Source organism: Syngnathus acus, chromosome 24 (assembly GCF_901709675.1).
Source record: "Syngnathus acus chromosome 24, fSynAcu1.2, whole genome shotgun sequence".
Lineage (NCBI taxonomy): Eukaryota > Metazoa > Chordata > Actinopteri > Syngnathiformes > Syngnathidae > Syngnathus > Syngnathus acus.
The window spans coordinates 4,104,409-4,121,304 of record NC_051108.1 but is presented as its reverse complement, the minus strand read 5'-3'; positions in this window follow the sequence as shown (position 1 = coordinate 4,121,304).

Sequence of the window (16,896 nt, the reverse complement as noted above, 5' to 3'; positions counted from 1 at the left end):
ACAATCCCCCCAGGACGCGTGCCGTCGTTGATGACATCGTCTCTCAGCGAGGCCACTTGATTGATCCCTTGCCAGTTTGGTGCTCGCCGTTTTGATGAAGTGGTATGCAGGTAACGAGGGGAGGATGACTGCCAAAAACACCCATAGTGCTTTGTCAATGTCATGAGGATGCGCTCAGGGTCCCCGTGCTGTGCAGACAGAGATTAAGAGCAGGAAAGATTGTGTGATTTTTGTGTGCGTTTGCATTTGTGTGTGTGTGTTTGCACAACTATGCATCATCAGCTCTATTGGGTTATCTTGTAACACTATCATCTATTATATAATGAAATATCTCCACATGACTAACTACTCGGGGGACACACAAACTTTCACGCACACGCACGCAAGGAGACGAACAGTCATCCTACGTAACCTTTCCCCTAAGATCAAAGGTCAAGAGGGAAGTCAAATGAAGTGGCATGAGGATGGAGGATGGATGTGTGTTGCACAAAGTGAGTCTTTTTCTTCAAATGGTGGCCAGCAGGGGGCCTCGGGAAGTAACGTGAACGTGTGACTATAGTAATGTACGTATCGTATACGAGTTGTGTTTCCGTCAAGGGCGAAGCAAAGCTGTCAGAAAGCATCACGCCGTGCTGCCGTGGCAACGACATTAGCACCCGGCGAAGGTCACGAGATGCCCCTCCTGCTGCGCGGCTGTCATGAATGACACACAGCAACACACACAAATTCAATCCGCCCCCTGAGTAGTGTTGATTACCAAGTTTTTTTTTTTTTACGGTTGCTGGGAAGCAGGCAGGATTTTGCGTTGCCACGGGAGACGGCTGATGCTGCCGGCTCAGACGGAGTTGATTTCATTTGGCATTATATTTAGGGAATAAGAAAAGCTGGCGAATGGGGGGGGGAGTTTGAAGCTGGGAGAGATGTATCGGGCCAAAATTTTTCCATTTTTATTGAGTCCGGGGAATTTAAAAGCACGCGTTTGTGTACTTACTCACAGCCAGATGTGCGCGTACGCTCTTCTCAGCAGGTTCACAGGCTCATTAGATTTTCCCCATCTGTCTGGAGAGAAGCTGTGGGACGTTGCCATCACTTGCCTCAACTACCGTATTTTCCGCACTATAAGGCGCACCGGATTATAAGGCGCACCTTCAATGAATGGCCCATTTTAAAACTTTGTCCATATATAAGGCACAGCAGATTATAAGGCGCACCTTCAATGAATGGCCCATTTTAAAACTTTGTCCATATATAAGATATATACATTTGGCCCGCGGGCCGGACTTTGGACACGCCTGCTGTAGTGGCTCAATATCGGTCCATATATAAGGCGCACCTGATTATAAGGCGCACTGTCGGCTTTTGAGAAAATTGGAGGTTTTTAGGTGCGCCTTATAGTGCGGAAAATACGGTACACCATCTCATTACACACAAACATTGAGCTCAGTGTTGATAAAATGACGAATGTTCCGCTCAGCCGGGTGGCTTCCTATTTTGTTCATAAAATGATCGAGCCACAGTGGCAACCTCTGACTTTTCCGTTCATACCAACATTGTATTTTAAAGCAGGAGGTTGTCTTATCGGCCTTAGTCCCTACAGAGTGCCCTTCTAGTTGATGCGGTGTCTGCGCTTGATCCCTGAGAGTGTCGCTTTATGGGCCAGGTGTTTAAGCATCAAGGTAACAGAGTCCTCATTGAGGTGAAGGGAGGGAGGATAAATACCCATCCGTCACTTCACTCCTCCTTGATCTGTCAATTGATTCTCACTGACTTTTCTTCTACAGCCCACATTTGGCCTTGTCTCCAAAAGGTGGAACAATATTGGAATTGTAGACCCTTATCATGGTTGTTCATAACCTCTATTAGAGCGAAACACACTGTAACTTGTTCATTTAATTATTAAAGGAGATGTTGACACGAGTAACATTAATTAGGAGGCTGGACAAGGAATGAACAACATTTTTTTTTGTCGGGGGCGGGCTTGTCATCATGATGTCAAAATCAATCCTCACCATAAACCAAGTAATTTGTAAACCTACAAAGAGCTGATTCACTTGTGTAAGACACGGCCATTTTAAATTGTGCAAAAAGGCATGAAATATATTGAAGTGACAGCTGTTGTGAAAGTGCTGGATCAATAAAGATATATGTATTTACAATATAATATAAATGCTACTGTATGGCCAATATAAAATCCGTTTGCTGTAACTACGTTTTCATTTATTAATAATGTAGGCCTACTTAGTAGTCAACATGTTTAAAAATCCAATATCTAAATCCAATTGGAAGGAAATGGAACCGGCAAAGTAGGAACTATGGGGTCACCATGGCAACGAGAGTGAGACTATTCTCCCCATTAGAAGCCAATGTGCCATCAAAATGATCTAGAGGATGTTATTTTGGGTTCAGTTACAGAAAATTGCTCGGCTAATAGCATTGGAAATAACTTTACCAATACGACTGTTTACATTGTCAGATTCGGTTCGTGACAAGGGTAAAAAGAAATATTTGTCTTATTTATTGCAACGTGAGCAACAAGTGTTCTTACAAAACAAAAAAAAGTCCTCTACAAGATGCCCATTTATCGATCTTACACCATTTCTATTAAAGCAAGCTATATTTCCCAAAACATTTCTCAACACACGCGGGAAGTCATTTTTGACAGTCAATTATATGCTAGCGGAAATAGAATCGTATGACAAAGGCAAATAGGATGTGTCAACAATTGTATTCCGAGACTTTCTATTAGTGCGCCTCTACCAGTGTTGTCAGTATGCCGCATCGACTCAGCAATGGAATAGTCAGTTATGATCTTTTATCAGCGTGGGTGCCAAGTTGTGTGTGTATGTGTGTGACACACTTTCATCGGGTGTCAGTTAAGTGTATTCCCCCCTGCATGAAGCAAACAAACTTGCTCAGCCTCAGGGGTTTATAATGTCATAAACACAAACAACACAGGCTCCCTCAGATCGGAACTCGATTTCCCACAGTGCCACTTTGCTTTTTTGTAAATAGAATTTGATTTAATTAAAAAGGTATTCTATGTCATATTCAGCCAAGTAGGAATTCAATTTAATATGACGTGTGATTATAGGACATGCTGGGCGAGCACACCCACTGTTCTATTCACAATTCAACTATTCGTATTTAATATATTGTTTAAGTTCAGCTGCAGGCGGCATGATGTGGCTGATCACGCTGACTAAATATTTACATCTACAGGTCCAATAGTCATTATGTTAAATGACCTGTCAAGTATTATGGCAATGAATCAAATATGCAGTTGTTGAATAACAGCGGCAGCAAAGTGAGAAATTAACTTAAGAGAAATTTTTTAATGAGAAGAAAAATCTACTTCGGGTCAAAATGTTTTGTTTTTAGGGAATTTAGGTCAGATAGCAGACTAATAATGCTGACGAAAAGTTTTCACTTTTTATATTATGAAAACCTGGGTTGTGTGTGTGTGCGGGTGTGTGTGTGTGTGTGTGTGTATATATGTATATATATATTTATTCATTTATTTATTCATTTGTTTTATATATATATATACCGTAATTTTCGGACTATAAGTCGCGGTTTTTTTCATAGTTTGGGTGGGGGGGCGACTTATACTCAGGAGCGACTTATATACATATATATGTTTTTTTTCACTTTTTTGGGCATTTTATGGCTGGTGCGACTTATACTCCGGTGCGACTTATAGTCCGAAAATTACGGTATATATTTTTTTTAATGTTATATATTTATTTATTTGTTATATATATATATATATTTTTTAATATCTTTATATATTTATTTATTGATTCATTTGTTTTATATATATATATATATATATATATATATATATATATATATATAAAACAAATATATATATATATATATATATTTATCTTTATATATTTATTCGTTTATTTATTTGTTTACTATTTTAAATGTATTTTAAATTTATTCTTATACTTACTGTTAGCCTATCAGTGGTTGGAGCTCCATTGATTGTTTTCATTTGAAAATTCTGCATACGGTCACTTTAAGAGCCTTGAGCCAGCGTTATTAAATCACACCTAGAGAGTTCGATTTATTGCATCATTTTCCTCATATCATTAATCTCAAATGCACTGACATACTCTCATCCAACAAATTTGCACGCTGTAAACAGTCGTGTCTCCCCCTTCATGGACCTCCTCCTCTTATTTATGTCATATCAGTAGAGGAGCCCGGGCTTTTGGCCGTGGCAGCTGCTGCCACTCCAGTGATGTCAATGTAAATTTGACACTGCTCTGAAGTGATCGCTAGGCAAAACATGACAACACGCCACAGAGGTGATCATTTAGCACCAACGTGTTGCCAAAATAAAAAAAGAAAATCGCATCACACTCGCACTTGAGACCCTGTTGGGCCAAAGTATGTGACACTTGCAGCCAGCTGTTGGCTAAGACCCCCTGGATCAAAATCTCACAACGCCCTTAGCATGACAGTGAGCCAAAAGAGATTCAATACAACACTTGTTTTTTCTTTTTTTTTTTTAGGATGAAAACAAACACAAATAGACACAACAAAAGCAAAGACACACACACGAGCTCCCAGATCAGGCAGGCCTCCTAGTAAACAAAGTTTGCATCATGCACTGTTTGTAACCTCACTGCTGCCAGCATCTCTGTTTTATTTACACTTGATTTAAACAGATGCCAACCATGACACAGACAACAATGGAAGTAGCTGAAAAAGCTTTTCGATATGAGGATGTTTGACACACACATACATACCGTATTTTCCGCACTATAAGGCGCACCTAAAAACCTCCAATTTTCTCAAGTGCGCCTTATAATCTGGTGCGCCTTATATATGGACCAATATGGATTCGTGGATGAGGACTAAGTTATTAAAGTAAGCTTTGCGTGTTTATTTTGTGTGTTGTGTGATATTAACGTTTGAGCAACATTGAGTTATTGATATATTGTTATTGTTTTCACTATTTCAAGTGTTACTATATTGTGATTGCATTAACATTTGAGCAACGTTGAGTTATTTATTCTATGCGCCTTATAATCCGGTGCGCTTTATATATGAACAAAGTTTTAAAATGGGCCGTTCATTAAAGGTGCGCCTTATAATCCGGTGCGCCTTATAGTGCAGAAAATACGGTACACACAAATGCTCAAGAGCAGCAAACATCTTCACTTCATGAATAAATGTAATTATAAGGTTAGGAATACTTTATTCTGTCCTAGCTGTTCAGGAATGTAAAATCAAGTCATTTTTGATGAGATGTTATTTGATTGGCCATTTAATTGGTCTGTGAAAGCGATTGCTCCGAGGCACAAGGCTGTCACCACGTCAAGACGTATGATGACATGTCCATGCATTATCAATGACCTTCTTGAAAATGATGGCCTGCTCTCCAAAATGATGTCATGGGGATACGGACATTAAATGACTCTACCACTTACCGTGATTTATTTTCCATATGAAATGTTCTCTTATTCCAAAAAGTGTGTGGTAATCATTTTGAATTTACACTGAATTAATTTGCTGTGCAATGCTTTGAAAAAAAAAAATATTTGATAGTATCCTAAAAAGCACTGTTTTGTCACTGAACATTTTAAAAACAAAGCAAAGAAGGAGCCAAACATCCTTGATGTTAGTAGCAGTGGTTTTTTTTAGTATATATATATTTTTTTTTTTCAACAACCGCATCGATTGTTGTTGAGTCCGAATCTAATCCCATTCAACATAAATGTCAATTTCAGTCACAGGTTGAAATGTCAGCATTGCCGCTACATTGTCGGAGAGCCTCGACAGATGCGTCAAGCTTACCCGCCAAATTTATTGATTGTTTTTCCAGACCAATTACCGCCACGTCAGAAATCTCACTCACAAGTTGCGCGCAGCGGAGGGATCCTCTGACTTTAATCACATATCAATGCTCAACCCTTGGAGCAATCTCTACTGTTTATCCTCGGCTCCAACGCTTTGCCCACTGCGTATTGATTGCGACACAGCTTTAGCACTGTTCTGCGATCTGTCGCAATCTCTGTCCAGTCGCCAGGAAGGAAAGAAAAAAAAAAAAAGTCAGCTCGGTCATAGGAAATGGAAAATGGTGAGCGGGAGTGATGATTTCCTTATGAAACTGCTATTGATTTTGTGACATGCTGATGCAATCTCTTTCTCTATCAGGAGCCAGTGAGCAAATGATCAGGTTTTGAGAATAGAAATGGGAATGATTCAAGTGGGCAAAGGCCTTGTGTTAAATTTCATCTTGCTTAAATTTGGTGATTAACTAATTTGTAATATTTTTTTATACAAATATTAGCTCATTTGTAAAATATATACCGTATTTTCCGCACTATAAGGCGCACCTAAAAACCTCCGATTTTCTCAAAATGCGCCTTATAATCAGGTGCGCCTTATATATGGACCAATATTGAGCCACTACAGCAGGCATGTCCAAAGTTCGGCCCGCGGGCCAAATGTATATATCTTATATATGGACAAAGTTTTAAAATGGGCCATTCATTGAAGGTGCGCCTTATAATCCAGTGCGTCTTATAGTGCGGAAAATACGGTTCCTCTAAAGACAAGAGGCCCTATTTTCTCTCTGACTGCACCTCAAACAAATACACCACCTGCGCCACAAGTTTGACCTGCTTTTAGGTGCTCTAAAAATGTGTCTGCTTTTTTTTTTTGTCACCAAATACTGAGATGCGCTGAGGGGCACGTCAGCCGGAACTCCCAGCATAGATTTGAAAATCACAAATACGTTTGACTACACCGCCAAGTCTGCCTTCCAAAACAGTGCCCAGGGAGTTCAAATCATCATCGCAATTGACGGCAGCAAATCTCACCTTCCAGTGCGCTAAAGGTTTAGTAAAACCAAAAAATAGGTCATAATAATAATCTGCTATAATTTGTGATCCTCGTGGTATTTCAGTGAAACTATGTCATGTTCATCAAAACATGAAAACTGTTTTAAATTATGAAAAAAATGCTTCTTTAAAAATAAGAAAAGCCCATTTCTACTCTATGGCATCCCACTCAGCAGCTACATTTCCTCATAACATAAAAGCAACTATATGCATCCCCCGCCACACCAACAGGATTTTAAAAAGCTAAATCCACTTAACTAACTTTGGAATTCCGCTTACTCAAAACTGCATCAACATAAATTAACACGTAATTAGGTCAGCTCTCTGCATTAACTTAGGTTATGTTTTAGAAACAAGCCTGATTTTACCCAAATGGTAGAATGTACTATAAATAATTTGTTCATCATAGGGTCCTTCCAGGACATAATCACACTGGCTGCTATTACCTGTATGTTTGTATGCTGCTGTGCATCCCTGGATTATAGGCTCTTCACATCTTAAAAAAAAAAAAAAAAGCAGAAGAAATACTGCACCATTGACATTAGCGAGAGCAGCAGACATCTTATGCTCAGCAGTTAAAGGTGTGATTTGTACCTCAGAGAGCAAGCTAACCCAGATCCTGCTGAAACTACTAATTTGTACCCCGAGAAATAAAAAGTCATTGTAGCATGAAGGAGCAGCACAGCTTTGACTGTGGGAGCCTCTCGCCCTATTGAAGAATCCTTCTGGGAGGAATGCATTTGTGCTTATTGTCCTTGTGATTCAAAGATGTTATTAAGACAGATTTCTGATCACCTTGGTGGATCTCATTTTGCTGAGTGTTATATTTGACGGGTTCAAATGGGCAGTATTTTCATTTTGGTGGGAACTTTAAATATAAAAGCCAAGCCTATTATTATTATTATTATCTACACATTATTTAACAAGCGTTTTGCACTACAGGGCTGTCTCAGAAAATTTGAATATTGTGATAGTTTTTTATTTTCTGTAATGCAATTAAAAAAACTGAAAAGTCATACATTCTGGATTCATCACTGAAATATTGCAAGCCATTTATTAATTTAATTTTTGTTTTTTTTAATTGCATTACAGAAAATAAAGAACTTTATCACAATATTCTAATTTTCTGAGACAGTCCTGTATACTAGTTTTTCAAAAGGGAGTTATTTTTGGCTAAGAAATTAAAGAATGCTGATATCTCATACCTCAAATAATATGGGTGAGTCTTAGTTTACTTGTTTTGCACACACACATACACACATACACACACACACAGGGTTATTATCACCCACATGCACCTCCATGCCGCTGAGCAGATGGGAGAACAGGAGACAAGGTTCCGATGTTAACTCCTCCACCTGATCCAAACTCGATCCATCTCAGACCAGCCTAGGTCGACCTTGCCAGAACCAGTGAATCATCCAAATTAAACACACACACACATACTGTATATACACACACTCATGCCTGTGAGCCACAGATGGCAGAGAGAAGGGGGTGTGGCTTCCTGAGGTCAGGTGCTTGAGCATCCTGCAGCAACATCTCCTCAGCCAAATTTTATTGTCCTCCCTCCTGACATGACACCAATTCATCACTCAAAAGCAATATCGTTTCGTTTCAGACATTAAAATGCAGATGGTGTATTAGTCTCACTTTGGATGAAGGTTTGCCTCCTGGATGGAAGTTGCAATGCAGGTAGAGATTTTTTTTTCAGCCACTCTCACCTCAATTTCCCTTTAGATGTTATTGTGTGTTTATCAACATGATAATACAGTTGAAGCTTTAAAGGTCAAACAGAATCAATGGTTGGCTTGGCTTCCAATTTTTGGGGGGTGGGGAGGTCGTCTATACTGTCCAGCGCCCAAGACAAACAAATTTCTCCCATGATCCAACCTCTCCTGAGTGTCTCCAAACAGGTGATATCTTTTGTCGGGAATAATCGCATGTAACAGATGGGTCATTTTTCACAAGCTTGCCAGCAAGACCAGCGGGTGTTTCGTGGCAAAGGAAACACAACCCAGGCCAAAATATTGGTCCAATTCTCACGGCTGTGCCCGCCAATTCCGTGCACACGTTGACCCATGAGTACGGCCATCTTTACCAGGTTGCAGATTTTGCAGAACCCACTGGACAGAACACCAATTGATATCCTCAAAATGAAGTCAGGTGTCGGTGACTTTTGAGGGTCTCACCCCAGTTACAAAGCACTAAAGTAATTAAAAAAAAAAATAGCCATACTTTATGGCTATAAATTTAAAAGATTAACATGCAGTATATTAATCAAATAATTTAATTCGGTTTTTACTCACCAGATTATTGGTTTTCTCAGGAAAATAATGTACATTGTGTGTGAGATTGAGTGAAAGCAAAATTTAAAACTCCTCATCCCTTTTGAAAACTCAATTTAAAATATATATAAAATATAAAAATTACTATTAAAAAAATGTAAAAAAAACTAACGATATAAAAAAGAAATAATATTAAAACAAATTAAAACTCCTCATCCCTTTTGAAAACCTAATTTAAAATATACATAAAATAAAAAATGAAAAACAACATAAAAAATATATATATAAAAAATAATATCTATATATATATATATACACATACCCACACACACTTATATACACACACACACACACATCACTGATCCTACCCCTTATGTACACTGCACAGTGGACAGAAAACGCCAATCAAAATCCAATCACACATCTAGTTTGTGTCCTACACAATAGTGACACAATGGAGTGCTGCATGTTTTGAAGCCCAGTCGAGCATGACACTGAAGAGCAGTAGCCTTGTTAAGAGCTCAAGCAACTCTGTGCCTCCTGCTAATGGATGGGTAAATTGAGAAATAGATTTAAAAGAGAAGAGCCAGGGAAGAAAGTCTTTCAGCCCGCTGACTCTTTTCTTACAGCAAAGGATTGTAAAGAGATTTTCCTTGGTACGCTAGATGGGGTTTTAAAAAAAGAACAACCCGCTCAAAGTGGTTTAATCGCGAACAAAAAGACTTTTCTATCTCGTGTGTTGTCATAGGAACAATACCTGCTCCGGGCTTTTAAAATCCAACAACAAAGTAGAGTGGAAATATGATCAGATGAAAATGACCGACGATGAAAAGGACCTGTGGGGAATGACATCACCGTAATGATCTTCATCCTAATGCACCATCTGGTGTAATGGCGTTCGGCTGGGGCCATGACCAAGCCCCTGGCTATAATGATTTATTCTCTTATTGACAGTGACTCCCCTTTATGGATTTATGACTAAATAAAAGTTTACTATTCCACCATTCCGAGGTAATTATTTCATGCATGCTAGTTAGCTGCCTGCACTTCATTTTAACTGGAAACAAAACGTGTTATTCTGATCCAAGACAATCACAATCCTGGATGGTCACCACTCTAAAATTTTACTCTCATGCATAAAGAATTTCTTATTGGTAGGACTAAATTAGAAAATCCCGGTCCAACTAAATGGCCTTTTAAAGTAACTCAATAATGACTCAACTTATATTGCTTGTGCAAAATCTTACTAAAGTCATACGCAATGGGTGAGAAGATTGAAACTGGATGCTGAGTCATTTGAGACAATTTCATGCCTTTTTGTTGCTGCAAAGATTGTCCATTTTCAATCTCTATAAAAAAGATAAAAAAAAGTTAAGCTAAATAGCTAGCGGCTACTTACAAAACCTGTTTAACGCACTGTCAGTCATCACCACTGTCTCCTCACAAAACTTAACGACTGCATTGCTTTAAAAATCTCCTAGAAGATTTTTTTTCTAACTTTGGGGGATTCAGCTTTTGGAGATAAAGTAGATCGTTCGTCCAGTTTGGAAAATGTTTCCTTCCCAGCTCTCCAACATTTTTGAACATCTGCAGAGGAGGTGCAGAGTGTTTATGGAGGCTTTTTTTTTGCAGCTCCCAGGTGAGTTTTGTTCCGCAGTTGAATGAGGACAAGTGAGACATTGGTGTGGAACAGCAGGGGGGTTTTGTTAACCAGGCTGGTGCAAATTTGTTACCTAAAAATATTTTCCTACCACAAAAAAAACCCAATCCCACCCCCCGGTGAGCCTCATCCAAATGGCATAAAATGTTACAAGTTTGTTTTTAAAAACTAAAAAGTAAACAAGGCATGATTCAATTGAATCCCAGTGAAATGTTCCAGCATTATTGTTCGGGTTTCAGCGACAGCATCATGTCTGCCATGAGACACTCGCGCACAAAAGGAGCCACAACCATGCAAACACGATTTTTACACCCCGAGACAAAATGAGATTATTTCTCTTTTTTTATTTCGCTTTGCCATTGAGAAGATTCCAGGAAGGCGTTCATGTTGTGTCTCAGCTCATAACACACTTTGGTGTATCCATGAAAAAAAAAAATAATAATAATGAGATTATATTCTGAGAAGGCAAATTGCTTGGTGTCACCTGAAGGCAATGCACAAACTTGGTTTGGCCTGCCCTCATATAATTGACTCTCACTTCTTCTGTGATGCCTCTCTGTGTGAAATGAATCATTTGCCACGCTGTAAAAATAAACTTTTCGAAATGGCCGTCCATGATGGAGAATGAGCATCTGCAGACAACATAATGAACTCATTCACTTAATGCACCTCATGCATAGAGTAAAATCATCTTTTTAGTAATGACTCATGGACCGTATCAATCTCTATTAATTTGGAAGTTGTCAGAGTTACTCTTTACTGACTCCTGATCAAAAGCCGAACATGTCACGGCTTTGCTTGAGCGTGGTGCACCCACTGTAGTAGTTAATTTTCCGTACTACTCCTGTGAGGCTTCAAATTGCAGCAATTGGATTTTAATCTGTGTACCACTGATTAGTCATTTGGCTCCCCAGCCACAGTGTAATTTGTTCCACAACAGAGAGCGAAACAGTCACGTGTGCAAATACACACACACAAGCACAGCATGTACACAGTTTACAGACACACACATACAAACATGCATGTTGAGAGAGGAAGGAAGAGAAAATATTAGGTTAAGAATGGCAACATTTGTCAGTATCTCAGCACCATCTTACGGCAGAAAAAGGCACTTCACACACTTTTCATGTGTCAAGTGATTGTATGCCAAGACTAAGAGGATGGTCAAGGTCATTCAGTCTTCTTTGGAATTTTATAAAAGGGGGGTTCCTTCAGACAAGGGTCAAGGGTTGAGCAAGCAGAGGTTTAAATGGGGGTGCCAAGAGTCACTTCATCTGACAAGTAAAAGGTTAGAGTAGTGTATGCTGAGTGTGTGTTGGGTTGAGTTTGTGAAAGGAACATATTTGCTTATTTATATCAAAAAGAAATATTTGGACAGTGACATGCCATGCAAAACTACCCAGTTGACTATTATATATATATATTAATTTGTGTTGCACATTGTTAAAAAAAAAAACTTGACTGTGACTTGTTAGCTCTGTATGATCTATTTAAAGCATTTTTTATTATTTTCTGTGTAAACAAATAAATCGCAACAACAACAAAACAAAAAGTGGAACTCCAGATTTCAATTTCAACATAGAATGTAATGTAAATTAAAGACCACTAGATGGCCACAAAAAACTACATGCAGGATGCGGTTCTGTCACGGTTGTCGTAGTAACGCTTCCTCAATTTGAATGCATTTAAATATTGTACCAATGTACAGATTAAAAGACGCTTGTTATTTTTAATATTATTAATGGGCAGGCACTTTTATTATTATTATGTTGGCACAGTAAGAAATAAAAAGGGGGGCAGATTGCATCACTGATTAAAAAATTGAGTGAAAATTTGTTGATTAGTATAATTTATACTGTCAGTCTACAAAGTTATTACAGTTTACAAATTTTAATTTGCAGTACTCAATATTGTCTGGAAAGCAAAGTGCAATAAAATCCTAATAATAATTCTAATGTTTTGTATTCATGACCTGTCTGGGCTGATTGGCTATTTTTGGTAAGTGGCAACAGTACAGGTGGGGTCGGGAATCGTGTCAGTACGAATAATCCCCCTGGGAGTCATTCAGAATCGCCACTGACTGTAATAGACCTCTCATGATACAACAATAACTGTAAAATTGTGACCAATCTGTCCGGCGTCTGTGTCATCAGAAAAAAGGGCCATCATAACAGGGAGAACAAAAATAGAAAATGATCTCTGAGAGTGTCACTCTCCTCACTGACTCCACAACCATTACAAAGAACAAGAATAACATTGTCTGGGATTATTTCGCAACATGAGAATATATATTGGTGGTCATTATTTGACTTTTTTTTTTTTAAAAAAAGCTATGTGCAAAAAAATATTCAATTTGATTGAATGTCAAATACCATCAAAAGTTGGAGAGTGGTGTGTAAGGTATCACATTTGACTTTACAATTGTAACCTTTCTTTGTACAAACATCCTAGAGTTTGTTCAAACACCCACACACACACACACCTTTCAAGAATAGAAAATGTGACCTTTTTCGCTTTTGGTGACATTTAAATACTAGAGCACATCACGAAAGAAAACAAACACTAAAATTGGGGAAATTTTGGGATGGATGGATGGATGGATGGATGGATGCTGTTACTGTTTACTGTGTTATTGTAAATTAGAATTTTCCCCAATGCAGGTCCAATAAAGATGTGCTCTATATCCTATCGATTCTATAAAATATTCCATCTAGGAATTCCCAGAAGGGGCCGCTTATGTGCAGTGTTGCTCGGCAACATGGTGCCACATATTTTTACTTGCTTTCAATATTGGAAACATATCCACCTCCACAAACAGACAGATTCAAGTACTTTAAATACAGAATATTCCATAAATATCATTTTAGAATCAGCACCAAGACAGTCCAGACTCAATAAGCCACTACAAAATGTATTTTCGGTCACCTAAGCATAACGCTCATAAGTCCAGCAGTCAAAATAGATACTACCGTATTTTCCGCACTATAAGGTGCACCGGATTATAAGGCGCACCTTCGATGAATGGCCCATTTTAAAACTTTGTCCATATATAAGGCGCACCGGATTATAAGGCGCATAGAATAAATAACTCAACGTTGCTCACACGTTAATGCAATCACAATATAGTAACACTCAAAATAGTGAAAACAATAACGATATATCAATAACTCAACGTTGCTCAAATGGTAATATCACACAACACACAAAATAAACACGTAAAGCTTACTTTAATAAATTAGTACTCATCCACGAATCCATATTGGTCCATATATAAGGCGCACCGGATTATAAGGCGCACTGTCGGCTTTTGAGAAAATTTGAGGTTTTTAGGTGCGCCTTATAGTGCGGAAAATACGGTACACTTAAAAATTAGCCAAACTTTTCACAGTTGTGAGAGATATTTGGACTTGACAGCAATTGAGGTTTTGCCAGTTGGAAAGGAATATCCAAAATAACAAATTGCCTTTACGATTGCAATCACGCGCACACACATTTCTATCAGTAATAAGTGCTATTTTATATCCTTCAGCAGCCGCGCACAGCCGACTCAATTCTCAAGCCTGAGAGTCATTTATGTCTGCAGCTAAGCTCCTTCCCATTATAATCACTTGTCATCTTGTTTAATCCACTTTTTCTTCTCCATCTCATCTGTTTTATTGCTTTTCAGCTGCCTGCTCTATTTTATCCTTCACCTGTTCCTTATTTACCATTGCCAAGGTGAGATTATGTGAAAATGTTAATTAAAGAATGCACAGCAATGTCTTTGTCAGAGTTGTGAGTATTCCTTTTTTTTTTGTGACCGTGACCTTATCATAAAACCTGTTCCCAGAGCCATATGACAAAACGATCACCATAACAACCTTGAAAAATCCCAAGGTTTCAATTGAATCTCCTGTACTTTGCTCCCCCCACCCCCACCTGTTGTCAAGGTAACAAGCCCTCCTTAAAGTCATATGGGGGTGGACGGTCGACAAGTGCCTCACATTGTGCATCCACTTTAGTTTGCTTTAAAATATAATACAATAAAAATTGATCAATTGCCCATAGCGATGTTACAGTGGTGGAATGATGGATAACTCATGGGAGCGGAATGGAGGCGAGTCTCCCGTTCTCCATCTCACATTCATACATTCCATGTTTAGAAGATGTAATTACTGATGATGAGTCAGTACAGCATGATGCAACCATGATGATAATTGCAATTTATAGTTGTTCGATTTAATGAGCTGCTTATTATCTAATGAGAAGAACACTGATTTGGACACAGCTGGAACTATATTGATGTTGTCAAACAACAGATGACTCAATCTTGGGTTATTAAATCATTCACATTCTAGGTCAAATGGATATTTGACGTCTATAGCCGTCAATGGCAGTGAATGATTTAGCAATTTAGTTTGTCATCAAGGCTTTCCCATCTCACACAAATTAGCCGACGTGAGTACAGCTTGAATACGAGAAGAATCATGAATCAAAGAATGACCAATATCAAAATGGAACTGCCATACATCCTTGAGAGCTTAAAAAAAAATACCGTATTTTCCGGACTATAAGGCGCACCGGACTATAAGGCGCACCTTCAATGAATGGCCCATTTTAAAACGTCCTCATATAAGGCGCACCGGACTATAAGACGCATCATTAATGCATCATGTCAGATTTGTAATCCAAATCAAATCATTCTCCATTTTATCTTTTTTATTTCAACAAATTACTTTATAATCACAAAATAATGATCCATAGTCTTTTTGATTCATGATTCATAGTCTTCAGCGGGCCACTTATGATTGATTTCATGACACAATGCTTTGGGCCAGTTTAAATTTAGGAATTTGGTCCATTTATAAGGCGCACTGTCGGTTTTTGAGAAAATTTTAGGTTTTTAGGTGCGCCTTATAGTCCGGAAAATACGGTACTGAATAGTTCACATTTATAGTTCTTGTTTGTTTTCGCTTCTTCTGTGTTGGCACTGGACAAAACAATAGTCCAAAATGAATCCATGTGTACTCCTCTTTTACATACTTGCTACTTGAGCATGCCAATGCCAAGTGCATCAATTTAAATGAGATATGGGCTATCATATTTAACGCATGTGACAGAAAACAACGTCACAACACCAGTGATGACGCACAACTAGTACTCATAAGTCACACAAATAAAAACTAAGTGCTCTCCACTGAGTTAACCTTAGTGTCAATAAAGTGAGTGTTCCAGAATTAATGGATGTGGGTTGTTTTAGGACTACAGTATTGGATTTTAAAGTGCTTTTGCATTGGGGTGGACTGACAAAAGCAGTTGTTTATTTTTATAGATATAGGAAATTACTTTTAGTCGTCACCCGACCTAATGCTGCATTTTATTTGGGGGTTATTTAATGAATTGCATGTGAATTGCTTGTCTCTACTTTCACTTAAAGTGACAACATACGGATAAAAAAAAATAAAATCGATATTTCTGGGTGCCACGTGAATCAATCCAGTGGCAGTTATTTGTGTTTTGCTTTTATGAAACGAGTTTGACAATGACGAACTCTGAATAAAAATAAGAATGCCGTTGAACACCTAACAGGAAAATACGTTGTCATGGAAACAGAATGGTATTGTTATATATATACTGTGGGGTGGGGTACTTTGTATAATTGATCACAGGCTCTGATTTAAAATCTGATCTTAAATTTTGGATCATCTGAAAAGTATATTTTGACATTTTCAGAATGATAATTACGTATCTAGTCTACCTTCAGATTTTAACCCGAGAAATAATGTATTTTAATATTAAAAAGGAGACTGAGGGGGGAGTAAATCTTCAAATAAACAACTGAAAGTGGCATTTTGGAAGTTTTGTAATATCTATGAGTCTGGTACAGGTATTGCAGGCAAAGGATTGGCGACTTTTTTGCAATTTCTATAGCAACCCACAAAAAAATCTTACCTGTTTCGCTTGAATACAATATGCATAAGTGACATTTAATAAACCCATTGAACAGAGTGAATACAATCTGTTGTATTTGATATGCAGTTTTCACTGACCTCATCATCAACATCATCAGCGTTGCAGCTTTTTTTATTTCGTAAAAGTGGCTCACTTG